This window comes from Tamandua tetradactyla, chromosome 1 (genome assembly GCF_023851605.1).
Source record: "Tamandua tetradactyla isolate mTamTet1 chromosome 1, mTamTet1.pri, whole genome shotgun sequence".
Lineage (NCBI taxonomy): Eukaryota > Metazoa > Chordata > Mammalia > Pilosa > Myrmecophagidae > Tamandua > Tamandua tetradactyla.
Window position 1 is genome coordinate 143,252,962 of NC_135327.1, and position 13,880 is coordinate 143,266,841.

The following is a 13,880-nucleotide window of genomic DNA, read 5'->3' on the forward strand; positions in this document are numbered from 1 at the left end:
ACTTATGTGGATGCAGGAAGCTCAGGACATGTGCTGGACCCAGTGGATCTGACCAGCTGGGGATTTGGCTCCTGGGAGAGACAGTGATTGGATCTGGAGGCTGATGGTAGTTGAAGTAACCTTAAGGGGAAAAGGAGGCCCTAACTGGGCCTGGAGCCATGGGTTGGGAATTTATGAGGTTAGCCAATTTTTTTTTAATCATTTAACTATTTTTGTTTATTTTAAATTAAAAAATATATATGATAACAAAGAAACGCAAACATTCCTAACATATAACCATTCAGTTCTTCATATATAATCAGTAATTCACAATATCATCACATAGTTGCATATTCATCATCATGATCACTTCTTAGAACATTTGCATCAATTCAGAAAAAGAAATAAAAAGACAACAGAAAAAGAAATAAAACAAAACAGAAGGAAAAAAATTATACATACCATACTGCTTACCCCTCCCTTTCATTGATCACTAGCATTTCAAACTAAATTAATTTTAACATTTGTTCCCCCAATTATTTATTTTTGTTCCATATATTCTACTTGTCTGTCGACAAGGTAGGCAAAAGGAGCATCAGACACAAGGTTTTTCACAATCACACAGTCACATTGTGAAAGCTATATCATTATACAATCATCCTCAAGAAACATGGCTACTGGAACACAGCTCTACATTTTCAGGCAGTTCCCTCCAGCCTCTCCATTACATCTTGCATAACAAGGTGATACCTACTTAATGCGTAAGAATAACCTCCAGTATAACCTCTCAACTCTGTTTGGAATCTCTCAGCCTTTGAGACTTTGTCTCATTTCACTCTTCCCCTTTTTGGTCAAGAAGGTTTTCTCAATCCCTTGATGCTGAGTCTCAGCTCGTTCTAGGATTTCTGGTCCACGTTGCCAGGAAGGTCCACACCCCTGGGGGTCATGTCCCACATAGACAGGGGGAGGGTGGTGAGTTTGCTTGTTGTGTTGGCTGTAGAGAGAGGCCACATCTGAGCAACAAAAGAGGTTCTCTTGGGGGTGACTCTTAGGCCTAATTTTAAGTAGGTTTGACCTATCCTTTGTGGGGTTAAGTTTCATATGAACAAACCTCAAGACTGGGGGCTCAGCCTATAGCTTTTGTTGTCCACACTGCTTGTGAGAATATCAAGAATTCAACTTGGGGAGGTTGAGGTGAGCCAACTTTGAGCCCAGCATTCTTCTAATTAACTTCCAGCCCCGCACCTTTCTTCCTACTCTCATCCCTTGTGGTAGATTATGTACCCCAGAAAAAAAGCATGTTCTTAATCTCATTCTTGTCGGTCTGAACCCAGTGTAAATAGGACCTTTTGAAGATGCTATTTTTAGTTTAAATGTGGACAACTGACTCAGCATGGGTCTTAGGCCTTATAAAGAGAAAGCCACAGGGAGGAGTTGGTGGCTGGAAGTCAACTGAAGGAGAGGATGTCACCATGTGATGGAAAATCAAGGAACCCACTTCTAAGTTATACCCACAGTGGCATGACCTAGAAAAATGTGGGTTCACTAAAATCCTAAAGCTAAGTCTATTGTCTGATATGGAACGTGCTTGTTTATTTTTCTTTTATTAATTTTTTAATTTTTTAAAAATATAATAACAAACAAACACAAGCATTCTTAACATGCAAACATTCCATACATGGTGTACAATCAATGGCACACAATATTATCATGTATTGTGTATTCATCACTATGATAATTTTTTAGAACATTTGCATCACTCCAGAAGAAGAGATAAAAAGAAAAAAGAAAAAACTTATACATCCCATACCCTTTACCCCTCCCTCTCATTGACCACTAGTATTTCCATATAGAAAGTGCTTCTTAAAGGGAAGTTCAGTCTCCCACTGGCTTTCCAGCCTCAGGAGAAGTGGCTTCAACTGTCAGTTCCTTTTCAATAAAGCTAATCAAATATTCTTTAGGTGGCACTGGCAGTGACAGCAGTAGCAGACTTCTTGAGCTGCCTGCAGACAACAGAAGCTGGCCCTTGAAGCTCCTCTAACAAATAACAGCAAGCAGTTCTTGGGAGTCCTCATGTGCACGGATAATGCTTGATAGGCAACAGATGCTCACATTCTGAAATAAATAAGATCCATATGGTTATGCTTACTGCAAACTATAAACTGCTTTGAAACATACAGAGACATGTATATTCTAAGAAAGAGATATGCTAATAACAGGAAAGGAGAAAGGTGCTCAGTACTTTGTAGACTTTCAAGGGATGGGAGCTCCCTGTGAGCAGAGCTTCACAAGAGAAATGTATGGAGGTGGAGATGAGGAGCAAGGCAAAGGCCAAGGTCAACTCTGATGGGAAAATCAGCCAGAGAGTGCATTGCTTGTCTTAGAAGACAGTTCCTTCAAGTCCCACCTTGCCTCAAAGCTGGAATGGTGGGTGCTTTTGCCTCTGAGCTCTGAGATCTGCAGTCTGCACTGCTGCCTTGGAACATGGCGTGGTTTTCTGGTGCCATAAACATTTCTGCATTACTGTCCTATCTCTCCAGTTAAATTTTAAAGTGTTTCCAGGCAGACTTTCTTTCTTTTTTTTTTTTTATAAAGTAATGGTACATCTTTAGTGCAAGAAACAGGCACCAGACTAGATTTTTAAGTATAGAAGGAATTAATAGAGGAGAGTCAGCACTTACGAGATTCTGGAACCACTGAAGGAAGAGACGAGGGCCTCCTGGAATCACTACCTGCATGCATATCATAGAACTGACTCCCACCCCATATTAGGAATGTGGGTGATCAGGAGGCTGTCACTCGAACTATTGAGCTCATGAGCACACTGCTGTTCTAGAAATGTGAAAGGTGGGATCAGAAAGCTACCACTGCTGCCACCACCACAAATGTTGGCACAAGGCAGGACAGGATGGATGATGGCCTCTGCCTTACTTACATCTTCTGAAACTCTTGCCATTTATAGGTGGAACTATATTTACTCTCAAGTCTCATCCCTGAAGTGTGAGCAAAGAATGGCATATTTGTTCAAATGGGGAGATAGGGCCAGGGGGAAAAGGAAATCTAAGAGAAAAGAAAAATCAATGAATGTTTCAAGATTATCTTAACATTCAACAATAATAATAATGCAGTCCTTTCAGAAGAGTGGAGTTTTAGTACTTGAAAAATCTTGCTACAGGAAAGATCAAAATAATTTTCATTTCTCCTTGAATCTATCTTTTCTTCGTCCATCCCGGAGTCCTCCTCTCTGTTTTTCTCTTCCCCTCTCTCATGGACCCTCAGCCTCTCACCTCACCGCCCCATCCTCAGTTTCTCTGCTCCTGGCTGTCATTCATTTGGTTCTATACAGTCTTCTCCCAAGTTGGAGGGGGTTAAATTACTACTTCCAGACATTGTGCCAGGCAATTTACGCATGCTACTGCTTTTAGTCTTCATGATAACCCTGCTGGATAGCATTTATTTATTTATTTGGCGTGGGCAGCCTCCAGGAATCAAACCCAGGTCTCCGGCATGGCAGGCAAGAATTCTGTCTGCTGAGCCACCACTGCACTGCCCTGGATAGTATTTTATTATTATCATTATTTTTAACATGGGCAGGCACTGGGAATCGAACCTGGGTCTCTGGCATGGCAGGCGAGAATTCTCTGACACTGTGCCACCATTGCCCGCTCTCTGGATAGCATTTCAATTCTTACTTTGCAGATGAGGAAATGGAGGCTCAGAGAGGTTAAGCACTAGGAATTGGTGAATCTAGGATTTGAGCATGGGTTAGTTTGGCTTGGGGACCCCTACCCTTCCCATTCTCCTGCTCTTGTATCATTTGCATCCCCCAGGACAAAGGCCTTCAGATGGTGACCCCCAATGGATGTGGGTGTGCTGAAGGAGGTCCCTGCCAGATGACAGTCTCTGGGTCAAAGCATTATGGGGTGCATCACTCACAGCAGGGGCTGCGGCACCAATGATCCCCTTGGGTGTTCCCTCACTGTGTGTGTACTCATCTCCCAGACGTTTTTTTAAAAATGAGCTTGGTGGGAGCTATGGTTTCACCTAAAAAATGCTGCCAAATTCCCAGCAAGGCACAAATTGTGTAGGTTTTAGGGAAGAGGCATGTTATTTTTGGCAGAAGAAGTCTTAGTCTGGCAGCAAACTCCTAGAAACATAATGAAAGTGCTTTTGTGCTTTTTAACATCCTGTTTTTTCTCCTTTTGTTGATTTTTGAGCATTTCTTCCCAAGCAAGGAGTTATGCAACAAGATTTGAAAACTGCCAAAGTTTTATTTTGTTGGTAGTTTTATTTGGTTCCTTTTCTGTGTTTCTGTGCAGCCTATCTACTCTAAATTTTAAATTCAGGAATTGAAGTGACATGGGGCTGGATAACAGTTTCCGAGAGCAAAGTGAAAGGCTCTAAAAGCTAATTGCAGACCCTGGAGGCGATACATGGCTCCCTGTCAGCAGGTAGGTAAGCCTTGAACCTAGGAATATGGATGCCTGTGAAAACTGGTACTTTGTTCTTCTTCCTGAAAAAGTTTCTGATCCTATGTCTTTCTGTGTGTCTTCAAAAACTCCCATTCCTGATTTCTCATGAAAGCCACGCTAGTGCAGGAGTACGTATGGATTCTAGAGGTATATAATTCTAGAATCCTCGTTCTGCCTCTTCTTAGCTGTATAACCTTGGGCAAGTTACTTACCCTCTCTAAGACTGTAAAATGGTGATGGTAAAACATGTTTGTTTTGTGAAGTTTGAATAAGTTAATACATCTAAAGTGCTTACTTAGAACAATCCCTAGTGTGTAGTTAAGTGCTCAACAAAAGCTGCTATTCTTATCATGAAGCTGCTTGTGTTATGTAGTGTATATTAGATCACAATTAAATGAACACATCAATAAACATCTCTTTCTGGACCAAGACTGGTAATGGACTCAAAAAGTCCTGGTCCTAGACAAAGAAGAGTGGTAGCAGCAATTCCTGTAGAACAATTTGCTACTGATAAGCAACATTCGTCACCCTTTTAGTTAGGCCCTATGGTGGTTTGGAGCTGTATGTACCCCCAGAAAAACATGTTCTTAAACTTAATTCATTCCTGTTGGTGTGAACCCATTGTTAGTAGAACCTTTTGATGTGGTTACTTCAGTCAAGATATGGCCCAACCCAATCAGGATGGGTTTTAATCCTATTCCTGAAGTCCTTTATAAGCAGAATGAAATTTGGAAAGAGAGAAAATGCCACAGGGAAACAAGAAGCTGAAGGTCAACAGAACCTGGAAGGGAAGAGAGAGGCCAGGAAAGGCCACCATGTGCATTGCCATGTGGCAGAGATGCCCAGGACAAAAGACCACAGGCAGCTACCCCAGAATGCCAGTCTTTGGGAAGAAAGCATCACCTTGATTTGGACTCTCTCCTAGCTTGAAAACCATGACCTAACAAATTTCCATTGTTTAAGCCAACCCACTACATGCTATTTGCTTGAGCAGCCAAGGAAACTAAAATAGCCTTTTTTGGTTCACCCATTTTGGAAATTATAAGAGGCAAAGGTCAGAGGTTAAAGCAATCTAGCTTGCTGTCAGAAGCCCTGGATACAAAATAATGTGGCCTTCCATGTTTCCAGTCTAAACAAGGTGGTCTAGAAGCCATGAAATCTTAGACCTGGCCCTGCCATTAACTAGCCATGTGACATGTGACATGGGGCAAACTACAGCTCTCTCTAAGCTGTAGTTCTAAATAGTAAAATAAGAGGTTTGGGCCAGAACCCTGTAATTAGGGGCTTCCTAAATCTCAGGGGAACCCTTACACTCTTAGAGAGCTGACTGATGACTGCTATAACGTATAAAGGTTTGATCACTGCCAACAAGCCGTTTCTACCAGCAGTGAACCAAGCTGAAGTCGTAGGAGCATAAACACGAGTGGCAGAGATAATAGTAGTTTTCTAATGGATGGTGTCCAAGGCCTTCTGCCCAGACCCAAGGCCTGCTGGAAGGAGATTTTGTAATGTCCCAAAGGGTTACTGCCCCCCAACCAGCATACTGTGCATATATGACATGGATGCTAAGTATATGTTAAGACTCATTGGTCTACTGGTTAAGAGTATTTACCTGACATCAAAAAGATCTGGGTCCAAATTATAGCTGTGCTATTTTCTCTTTGGATGACCCTGAACAAGTCACTTAACCTCTCCCTGCCTCAGTTTCCCCAAGTCTTATAGTCATAATGAAATGAAGTGCATGAAGCATCTAGGACAGTTCCTGAGACAGAATAAACTCTTAGCTACCATTAATTACTGTTATCATCATCATTTTAGCAGCACCAGCCGATAAAAAATGGGAGGAATCCAGAATTGGATTGATGCAAGGGAGGGAGACTAACCTGGCTTGCTTGACTGGCTCTGAAAAGGGTAGCGAGGGTGTGCGTAGTAGATAAAGCAAACTAGGACAGATTATCAGTATATTCAGGGGGCAAATTAAACACAGAAATGACTGTGGGGGGGTGTCTGGGTAGTAGATCAAAGTCAGGAAGGAGTCATGGCACTTGACAATTTTCTTGTTCCCGGCAACTGGCAGATAGGAAGGCATGTATCTATCAATTATCTACACAGGTAATTGAACTCCAGCTGAGGGGTAGGGCTCTAGTACTAAGGAGATAAACCAAGGTACAGGGGCAGTCCTACAAACTAGGTCACTCCAGGGTGAAATACTATATAGAGGAAGGAAGGGGAGGAAATGCTGGGCCATGGAAGGTCCAAGAGCTCTTGGAACTCTACCTTAGCCCAGGAGAAAATTACCTGCATGACCACCTGGTGGGGCCGAACCTCTTGTTCTTCCTACAGCAATGACAGCCATCAGTGATTCTAGCACTGGGAGCACACACTCACACTAGAGCATAGCTCTAACAAGGTGATTTTCTGGGGTCCAGGTGGATGAGAATGGTCAGTTCACAACAATCTGTGGGAGATAGGAGTGTGGAGTAGGTTTCTCTACAGTAACAAGGGCCTATTTATGGAAGAAAAAGACTTTTCTTATATGCCTAGGATGCACATGTAATTTGTTCTTGGAAAAGAGAGCTCCTGAGTTTATTCCAGCTGTCTACTCAAGTTTTATAACTGCTGACGCAAAATTAAATGGAAAGGTTGGAATGTAAGAGTAAATAAATTACTTGGCCTACAGATTTTGTGGAATTTCCCTGAATAGTTTACCAAATATGAAATGTTTGGGGCTCAAATTTTTCTGTTTAATTTAGAAGCAATTCTATGAAAAATTGTGTTACCAGAAATCTGGAAGTTTATACTTCAAACTTCCTGTCATTTTTTTCCCTACTTATTTGTTTGTAGTCATGCACTACTCATGAGAAAAAAATAATAAATACTCAGACTAGATGGCAGTTTTTCTAAATCTCATAGGGATTTTTTTTTTATCAGCTTATAAGATTTGATTTACTTTAACATCTCCTCAGGGTATAGTTCAAAATATCTGTTACTCCCTTATAAATCCCTACATGATTTAGGCCTCAACTTTGAATTTATTGATCTTTTTGATTTATGCAGCCTGTGAACCATGTGTCCACATAAGTTCCAACCAATTCAATGTGCTAATGAATTTCATCTACATCTCAACTTTGAAACAAGTTCTCTAAAAGAATTAGCTCTATCTTCTTGCTAGTGAAATTATGGTTCACAATAGCAATGGCCTTATCCTTTTTATTTCTTTTCTAATAGGAAATGTTTCAAAGAAGTCTCTGGCTTGAAAAGGGGGAAAGTTGGCTCACATCTTTATAGACTAAAATCTTTCCGTACAGATTATAGACTTAACTTTTTGAAAAAAAAAATTTTTTTATTTAGCTGAGCTCATGGTCACTGCAGAATGCTTTTCTTCAAAAAGGAATTTATCATAGTTCCTATAGTATAACCATATTTGAAATATCTTCCAACATCCTCCCAGCACAAAAATTGCAATTTAGACACAATATCTAAGAAGATGATTTGGGGGCAAATGGATAAAAAAGGATTTCATCAAAGCCTGTTCTAAAACATTGTGCTATTAGGCTGTTATTTTTGGAGGAGTGCTAGTTATGTGGGCCTAAATTTTTACATAAATAAGAAATTGGAATTTATATTTCCATTCAGCAGTGCATAGATTTAATTTCATTACCAATGAATGAAATACAGAATTTCTTGATCGTTATTTTGGCTTCAGGTTGATTTTGCTTTCTAGCATCATAATCTGTATTAGATTCAGTTGGACAGACTCCATCACAGCTTCAATTTATTGGTTTCACATTCTCTGACTCAGAAGCTTTATAAAGGCCTGTTTATAACAAATAATGCTCATCAAAATAAAAGTACTTAAAGTTTGATTAAACATCTTGACCTCAACACATTTATGAGTGTTGCCTTTAGACTTTGGTGTCATTAAAAAAAATCCCCTTTTGTTTCTGTTAGAACCAAGTTTAGTGAGAAAGTAAATTTTGGTAGATTCATATTTGGTTGTTATTGAGTTCTATTTATGGATGACTAAACGTGTATGACAGAGGTGGTGCACAGGTAGTTCAGTGACAGAATTCTTGCCTTCCATGTGGGAAACCATGGTTTGATTCCCAGTCCATGCACTACTTAACCCCCCTACAAAAAAAAGAAAAAGTGTATGAGAGAGAAAATTTAAAAAAACAGAGAAAACTTGCATAGAGTAAATGTAAGTTTTTTTGTCCTGAGTAGTCATAAAAATATGTTTACTAGAGCATATTCAGACCAATGATGAGAGTATGCCATGGCCAGGCATTATTACTGATTTAACTCTGTGCTCCCAAGGTCCATTTAAAAAATAGCATATATGCACATTGTAAGGAGGAGAATCCCAAATCGTGTGTGTGTGATGTACGCATGTGTTTATGTGTATAAGAGTTATGAAGAAATGTTTTGGGCATCACAATCTGAAAAACAGTAAAAAGAGGTTTTTATATTACATATGAATAAAAAGGACCAATTACAGTGTAGAAAAAATGTTCCTTTGCATAGTCAAATGGTAGGCAGGGGAATATAATGTCATCAGAAATTACTACAGCAAATTTCAGGAAAGGATTCCAGAACAATAAGGCCTTGTTAATCCCAAACCAGTTTATTCAAATAGTGTGTAATTCAAAGCAATTGTTGCTCCCCAGGCAGGAATTTACAATTGCTGCGTTTGAAGGGTGGATAATGTGTCATTCCAAAGGGAAATCAGGTCTGGGAAGGGCCTGGTGGTTGGAGAATCTCATGTGTCCCAAAACAGCTCCAAAGCAGGCCAAGGAAAACAAACAACTGAGAACCACCCTGTGAAGTAATCCTGCCTGTGAACTGGTCTGTTTCACTTCCTCTCTCCTGCCTTATAGATGTGGCAAAATGTCCCCAAGGGAAGGAGCAAAAGGGGAAGGCATGGAAGCTCAGGGCCTGGATAAGCTATCACTTAACTTACCCCCACCCCGTACCCCACTGGCAAGGGTGTTCAAGTTCATTCAAAAGAACTCTGTCATATGTGGACGGGCTGCATGTATGTTTAATTGATAATGGTGAATACAGAGCATCCTTCCTTGGCATAAAAACATTGGACAGGAGTCAAGCATGAGTCAAGTGCAAGAGGAGGCTTGAATCATAATACGTTTTGAACAATTTTGGTCAACAATTCTTTAGAGAATAATCCTTCAGTTTTATGTTGTCATTTTAGTGTATTTAAATGTGAACAGCATAAAATTACATGATTTTTTTTTTTTTTTTAAACATGGGCAGGCACTGGGAATCGAACCCAGGTCCTCGGGCATGGCAGGCAAGCACTCTTACCTGCTGAGCCACCGTGGCCCGCCCACATGATTTTTTTTTTTTAAAAAGAAACTTTGATTTCAAGGACTGCTTGATCCATACTTACAGGAACACCAAGCTATCTATTAGTCTCCCAAAAGAATATTGCTAATTAGGTAATTAATTATTTAGTTAAATTAAAAGCTCAGACGGTAAAACAGCTATATTAAAGGAAGTGGGCCACTTTTTTAATACATACATTTTTTTATTATGGAAGTTGTAAGTTTACTGAAAAATCATGCAGAAAATGCCGAGTTCCCACGTATGCCCACTTATTAGTAACATGTTGAATTATAATATAGTAACTTTATTATAGTTGAAGAAAGAAATTATAATTTTATTATTAACTGTAGACCATAGTTTACATTAGAATTTACTGTTCTAGTTGCATAGTCCTATGTTGTTATTTTTAAAAATATTTTTAGTGTAGTAACATATATGTAACCAAATATTTCCCCTTTTAATTGCTTTCAAATCTATAATTCAGTGGCACTAATTACATTCACCATGTTGTACTACCATCACCACTGTTCATTATCAAAACTTTTCCATCAAACCAAATAGGAACTCTGCACCAATTAAACATTAACTCCCCTTTACCAGTCCCCACCCCAGTCCCTGGAACTTATATTCTTGTTTCTGACTCTATGGATTTGTTTATTCAAATAAATTCATATCTGTGAGATCATACAAATATTTGTTGTATTGTGTCTGGCTTATTTCACTCAACATGATGTCTTCAAGGTTTATCCATGGTGTTGCATATAACAGGACTTCATTCCTCTTTATGACTGAATAATATTTCATTGTATGAATATACTACATCTTATTTATCCATTCATTGGTTGATGGACACTTAGATTGCTTCCATCTTTGGGTAATTATGAATAATGCTACTATGAGTATCAGTGTGCAAATATCTGTTCAAGACCCTACTTTCAATTCTTTTGCGTACATATCTACATATGGGACTACTGGGTCATATGGTAACTCTAGGTTTAGTTTTCTGAGGAACTGCCAAGCCTGCTTCCACAGTGGCTATGCCATTTTTACATTGCCACCAACAATGAATGAGTGTTTCTATTTCTCTACCTCTTCTCCAATACTTGTTATTTTCCTTTTTTTTTTTTTTCATAGCAGCCAATCTAGTGGGTATGAAATGGTATCTCATGTGGTTTTTATTTGCATTTCACTGATGCTAATGATGTTGAGCATCTTTTCATCATTTTTTTTCTTCTGGCCTTTTGTATATCTTTTTTAGGAGAGATGTCTATTCAAGTTTATTGCTCATTTTTAAATTGGATTGTTTATCTTTCTTGTTAAGATGAAGGATTTCTTTATATATACTGGATATCAACCTTTTATCTGACATGGGTTGTGTTAGTTTGCAAATTGCCAGAATGTGAAATACCGGAACTGGAACGGCTTTTATAAAGGGGAATTTAATAAGCTACAAGTTTACAATTATATACCTATAAAAATGTCCAAACTAGGGCATCCAAGGAAAGATACTTTAATTCAGGGAAGGCTAATGGGTCAGGAACACCTCTGTCAGCTGGGTAGTCATGTGGCTGGTGTCTACTGGTCCCTTGCTCCTGGGCTCCATTGCTTTCAGCCTCTGTTCCTGTGGGGGTTCCTCACTTTGCTTCTCTGGGGTTGTTTTTCATCTCTCGGCTTCCCTTGGCTCTCTCCAGGTTCTGGCTCGCTTAACATCTCATGGCAATGTCAGTTGGCTCCAAGCATCTCCAAATATCTGTGTCTCTGTTCTCCAGGTGTCGGCATCTGTGTCAGCTTTACTGTAAAGTCTTGTTGGCTCTGAGGCGTCTGTCATTTCTGACTATCTCCAAAATGTTTCATCTTTTAAAGGATTCCAGAAATCTAATCAAGACCCACATTCCATCTAATCAAAAGATCACACCCGCAATTGGTGTGTCACATATCCATGGACATAATCTGATCAAAAGTTTCCTATCTTACTTGGCTGTGTGGTGATGTTGAGTCTTTCTTCTGCCATTTTGCTATTTAGCCTTTGTAAGTCTTAAATCTTTTTGTCTCTCACTTCCATTAAAGCCTACTTTTTTCTTACATTTTGAAATATTTTTATTTTGAATACAGAAAATACACTTGTTTTTCATATAAAAAATGCAATATTTTCACAAAAATATATGTGAATTGTCTCTGAATTATAGGAAATCTGAGGTACTGATTATATTTTGAGATGGCTCTATCATATAGGACAAATTTGCGAATACAAATTTTACCCATTGATGAAATATTGGATAAACAACTTAAATATATAATAATCCTGTTCACTTACCCAGGTGCAATTCTTTCTACCATGCATGTATGTTCCATAAACTCTCTCCTTTCCCAACTTCCCTTATCCTATGATTCTCTTTTTTAAAAAATTTTATTTTTTGATTGCTATTTTTCCTTCTGTTTTTTTGTTTGTTTGGATATCTTATTACTTCATGGTACTCTTTTCTCTCTTAACACTTATTAATCATTGCTTAGTTCATTATTCTATAGTTTTTGAATCTTGTTCTCAGTGATTTTCTTTTTCCTTCTGTGGCTTCACTCTGACCCTGTTCTATCCTGATCACATTCTATTTCACTCCCTCTGTCTGAATTTTCTCCACCTCACTTTTTCTCATAAAGAGCTCCACACTGACAATTGGCTGTTAAGTAATTTTGTATGTTAGTGATACTTCTGGGAGAAGGTGAACTATTAAATCTCCTTTCTGGTATTTAGGCGTAGTTCAAGGAGTAATACTCAGTAGTTATTACTCAGTTCAGGAGTAAAAACCTTCAGTTTTTGTTAGATCTTTCTGAATGCATGACTTCAATAATTTTCAATAATTATAGTTGATGTTTTGGAGAGATAATTATCAAAAATTATCAGTAATTTGATTCAAAGAACTAAGATTACTGCAACAGGGAAGGGGTAGTTGCTTTGAATTTTAAATATTTTAACCTGGGTTTATTGTCTTTTTGAGAATGTTCAGGAAATACTAATGTTTAATGAATTCAACAAATTTGTGCACAACTCTTTAAAGCCTGCTTTTATATTTATTTGTTTGCTTCTGTTGTACCATAATGAGTGCCTTCTCATTTCTATCTGAATATATTTTTCATCTCTTTTTCTTGTGGTTACCATAGGGTTAAAATTAAACATCCTAAATACATGATAATTATATTTTTCCTACCAACTTAACTTCGATAGCATGTGCATACACTTTTCCTATACCCCTTTTCCCCTCCTCTCATGATTTTTAACGTTACTATTTATGTCTTTGTACATTGTATGTTTAAAAATGTAGATTTATCATCACTTTTTATGCATTTGCATTTCAGCCCCTGTAGGAAGTAAGAAGTAGAGTTACATACCATGTAATACCATACAACAATACTGGCACTTATAGTTACCCAAATGGTTGTCTTTATCACAGGTCTTTATTTCTTTGCACTGCTTTGAACCACTGTCTTGTTCCAGTCTGAAGAACTCCCTTTAGTGTTGCTTGTAGGGCCAGTCTAGTGGTAGTGTACTCCCTAAGCCTTTCTTTTTCGCTCATAAAAGCATTTTTTTAAAAACATTTTTTTTGTATTGTGAAATATAACATATACAAAGAAGCAATAAATTTCAAAGTACATTACAACAATCAATTGTAGAAGAGATTTCAGAGTTTGATATGGGTTACAATTCCACAATTTTAGGTTTCTACTTCCAGTTGCTCAAAGGCACTGGAGACTAAAAGAAATATAAATATACTGATTCAGCAATCACACTAAGTTGTTAAACCCTCCCTTCTCTGTATAACTCCACCATCACCTTTGATCTTTCTCCCACTCTTTATGGGTATTTTGGCTATGCCCATTCTAACTTTTCATGTTGGAAGGGCTGTCCACAATATGGGATAGGAGGATGAAACGAGCTGATGTTCTGGAGAGGCTAGCTCCTCTGCATTTCAAGACTTATCTGGTTCAAGGACCCATCTGGAGGTTATAGGCTTCTGGAAATTTACTCTAGCACATGAAACCTTTGTAGAATCTTATATAATGCCCTAGGTGTTCTTTAGGTTTGGCAAGTTA

General features: G+C 38.5%; 1 long non-coding RNA gene across 6 annotated transcripts in view; it reads right to left on the bottom strand.

Annotated features, from left to right (window-relative positions):
• The window catches only part of LOC143684443 (uncharacterized), a 131,697-nt gene that overhangs the window by 73,658 nt on the left and 44,159 nt on the right, over positions 1-13,880 (bottom strand). For 3 of the 6 annotated variants that reach the window (XR_013176059.1, XR_013176062.1, XR_013176041.1), the window contains one exon: positions 6,892-6,909. The exons of 2 other annotated variants lie outside the window; for them this stretch is intronic. This is a non-coding gene — a long non-coding RNA (uncharacterized LOC143684443). Of the gene's footprint in view, positions 1-1,617; positions 2,095-6,749; positions 6,910-13,880 lie in introns of those variants that run through there. One more of the 6 variants, XR_013176076.1, reaches the window with a different exon arrangement.